This window comes from Phyllostomus hastatus, unplaced genomic scaffold (assembly GCF_019186645.2).
Source record: "Phyllostomus hastatus isolate PE091 unplaced genomic scaffold, TTU_PhHast_1.1 phas_contig_37, whole genome shotgun sequence".
Lineage (NCBI taxonomy): Eukaryota > Metazoa > Chordata > Mammalia > Chiroptera > Phyllostomidae > Phyllostomus > Phyllostomus hastatus.
Window position 1 is genome coordinate 5,029,572 of NW_025333867.1, and position 4,279 is coordinate 5,033,850.

Here is a 4,279-nt window from a genome sequence, read left to right on the forward strand (position 1 = left end):
TTAGGTGTTCATCAGGGCAGGGCAACTCCCATCACTAGGTTGTGACGCTGTATATGGGGCAAGGGTCTGAGAGGGAACAATGGTGCTTGATCTGCTCTCTGCCAGATTTCAGTCACTTCTGCCGCTTCCTGAAAGTAAAGTGGGCCCTTCTGGTGACGATTCTCATGTGGATGGGTTTGTGTACATCCTGGGACCTTGTGGGTCTCTTCAATGAACTCTTTCGTGAGGCTGGGAGTTTCTCCTGGCACCTCAACCCCCACAGGAGTTTTCAATGGGTATATTGAGGCTTTATTTCCCCCAGCAGAGACCCTGGGTTGCGCAGTCTGTCTTGCTCCCCAGTTTCTCCTGGTTTATCTGTATGTAAATGTGGGACCACCTGGCCTGCGGGCCACCTTGCTCACCGAGCCCCATTCCACAATCCACTGCCTTGCTGGGTCTGCCAGCTGCCGCTTTGTGCTCCTGGGGTCCAGCAGCCGCTGCCTTGTTGCAAGCCCTCTCTGTCCAGGCTCTGCAATTCTGCCCTTCCTACTGGTCTGGAGGAATGTGTCTACTTTAACTCCTTGGTTGTCAGACTTCCATAAAGTTCAATTTTCTGTCATTACTGGTTGTTTGTATTTTTAAATTGTTGTCCTTCTTTTGGTTGTGCGAGGAGGCACAGTGAGTCTACCTACACCTCAATCTTGGCCAGAAGTCCTCAAAATTTACTATTTCTCTTTTTTTGTTAATACTCTAGGCAAATCTTTTATTGCCATTGTCCAGCTGCAATATTCGTACTGTATCTGTATCCAGTCTACAATTTAGTTTATTATTTGAAACTTTAATTCTGACATATTTCTTGTCTGAAATGTCTTTATTTTTATTTTCAAAACATTTATTTTTCATAGTCACCTGTATCTCCCTACTTTAAAAAATTAAATTAAAAAAAATTTTATCATTTCTTTTTCTCTTAAATGTATGTTAATCTTTCATTCATCTCTTCAGCTCCCCTAAATATGTTGAAATCTTTGTTATACTGTGAATATTGTTTCCTGTGAATTAATGTTTTGATTATGGTGATCAATCTGGTTGACTTTCTTAACATTAGAATTCTCCATCATATGTTTTGATAGTTTAGATTGCAGACCCATTTTGAATAGAAAATGTATCATTTGTTGTCTCTGTCTCTCTTGTTCTGTCTCCTTATTCTTCTCTAACTAGTGGAATCCTTCTTTCCAGCCTTTCCAGTCTTCCAGTCCCCACTTCCAGAATTTGGCCTTATCATGCCTGGAGGTATTACCTGAAGTGTGTAGAAGTATCACCGATCTAGTCAGCAGAGCAGCATGGTACAGCCACGGCCTGAGGAGGTAGCTCCGACCTCCATGATCTCAGGCCTAGAGCATCACCAGAGGCACAATATCAACCAGCAGTCAGCGGCAGTTTCTTTTTTGTCTTCCTTTCATGGGAGGGGGTGCTCTCTCACAATCATGTGCTGTGAGGTGAGCTTCATTACTCAGCCTACCATGCAGCCATTGTGTTCTTTGATTCTGTGCAGGCATCCAGCTCCTGACCCCATTGCCTTTCACTGGGCTGGACCGGAGCAGGTCTGTGGTTTCAGTCTTGCTCTCCACTGGGTGTTTTTATTTATCCTCTACTGAGATGCTTTTGAGACAATGCATGTCTGTCTGTTCTTCAGGGGTTTGTTTGTTTTATCCTTGACATGTGTTTGGAAAAGAGGAAGTTTGTCAAAGTCCATTAAATATTTTGACTAGAAAACTATTACTTAATATTTATTTATTGACTCCATTTAGTACTTTGTACATATTTTTATCAAACAATAATTTATCTTTGGAGCTACTCCTTTTCCAACTTCACATCTGAGTGTCAAAATTCTTCAAAATTTGACAAGCCAGTTTTTAAGCAGAATTCCCATTTTAACCTACTTGTGAAGGTGTTAGTTCCTCAGCATTCCAGTTATTAGAGATTGGCATGGTAAACTAAGCAAATTTTAAATTTAAAATTCTTCTTTCTTGACAAATTTCCTAACCTGGTAGGCTCTATTCCATCTATACAAATTACATATATTTGTCATCTAATACTCAGAAGTTTCATTGTTATGGTTTTTATTGGGGGAGAAATATGATGTGACTGCATCACATGAATTAATCTTGATGACCAAATGAATGTGCTTTTTAAAATTATGTCGAAACAAGTGAGATAATTTAAAAAGTAGATGGAACACACATTTTTATTAAGCAGTTGTGTATGAGGCTTAAATTAGTCATGGAATTTGCTTGGTTTTTGAATACTTCAACCCAACAAGGCAAATAGAGTTATCCAGGGAATAATAGTACCAGAATTGCGATAGTTCTTATTCTGAAGATATTACACAATCTTAAAAGTTAAAATATTTTAACATTATTCATTTACTCAGTATTTAACTTACATATTTATGTTCAAATAATGTAAAATATAAAACCATCTTTGTATATAAACATTATTTTATGATATAGATAACTGTCATGTGACACATGTATATATTTATTTATTTAAACTTTTATTAGTTATTTATTTTATGCTGAATTTACTCCCGGGCCATAAGCTTTTGTTTCTTCAGTTTCTTCTGGGATATCTTCTTCTTCTGCGCAACTTCCTCCTCTGGTTTGGGAACGATCTGCTCCTTCTCCGTGAGGATCATCTCGATGTGGCAGGGAGAACTCATGCAGGGGTTGATCCTGCTGTGAGCCCTGTACGTTCTGCGCCACATCTTGGGAGCTTTGTTCACCTGGATGTGCTCAATGACCAGAGAATCCACATCTAAACCCTTAAGTTCAGCATTACTCTCTGCATTTTTAAGCATGTGTAGCAAAAACTCAGGACTCTTTTTGGGCCACCGACCCTGTGTCCAGCCCCACTATTTGGCCTGGGCACACCTGCTCACTCTGCGATTGTATCGGCAGAATGGGACACACTGCTTCTTTAAAGTGACATCTTTCAGATACTTGGTGGCTTTTCGAATATGCACACGCTTGATGGCCTGGGCAGTTTCGCAAGTGTTCTTAAAATGAACATGAAGATTTGAACCTCTTGATTTGCATGATTTTGTGGGGTTCTCCCACTCAAGTGAATAGCGAACCATCTTCAGAGGTCACCCCTGGTTGCTTTTGGGAAGAGGAAGCTATTTATTATTTTCAATTAGTTTACTTTCAATATTATTTTGTATTTGTTTCAGGTGGACAACTTAGTTATTAGACAATCATATGCTTTACAAAGTGTTCCCCTTGATATTTCCAGTATCCAAATGGCATCATACAAAGTTATTTCAATATTATTGACTTTATTTTCTATGTTTTATCTGACATCCCCGTCCTATTATGTAACTACCAGTTTGTACTTAATCCCTTCACCTCTTTCTCCCAGTTTCCCAGCTCCCTCCTCTCTGGAAACCACTCTGTGCTCTTCATGTCTATGAGTTTGTCTTAATTTTGTTAGTTTGTTTATTTTGTTCTTTATGTTCCACATATAAGCGAGATCATATGGGATTTGTTTTTATCTGCTGACTAATTCCACTGAGCATAATACCCTCTAGGTCCATTCATTCTGTTGCAAATGGTAAGACTGCATTCTTTTTAATGGCTGAGTGATATTTTATTTTTTTTGTACCGCTGCTTATTACCCACTCATCCATCTTTGCCATTATAAATAATGCTGCAATGAACATACAGATGTATACATTCTTTCCAATTAGTGTTTTTGGTTTCTTTGAGTATATACCCAGAAATTGAATTGCTGAATCATAAGGCAGTTCCATTTTTAATTTTCTTCATTGTTTAATATTTTTAATGACTTGAAGTCTAACTAAACTTCCTTAGGGTTTTAAGAGAGCTATAAACATAGTGTTAGCAATTTAGAGGAAGATGACATTATTTCCAATTTAGAGGGAAACAGGAAAGGCTACTTTGATGTAGGGGCACAGGTCCATGAAGGCAAACTTTATAAAGGTTTTCATGGTGGCTGCACCCATCTTCATTCCCATGAACACTGCATGAGGGCTTCCTTTCCTCCACATCCTCGCCAACACTCGTCATTTATGAATTCACCGATGAGAACCATTCTGACTGGTGTGAGGTGATATCTCATTGTGGTTTTAATTTACATTCTCTAATACTTAGTGATATTAAGCATCTTTTCATATGTCTCTGTCCATCTGTACGTCCTTTTGGGGTAAGTGTCTATTCAGGTTATCTTCTCATTTTTCAATTGTTTTGTTTGTTTTTCTGGCATTGATTAGTATGAGTTCTTT

The 4,279-nt window shown here is 38.6% G+C and overlaps 1 pseudogene; it reads right to left on the minus strand.

Annotated features, from left to right (window-relative positions):
- Nucleotides 1-2,529: 2,529 nt before the first annotated feature.
- LOC123820779 lies at nt 2,530-3,115 on the minus strand (annotated as a pseudogene).
- Nucleotides 3,116-4,279: the final 1,164 nt, after the last annotated feature.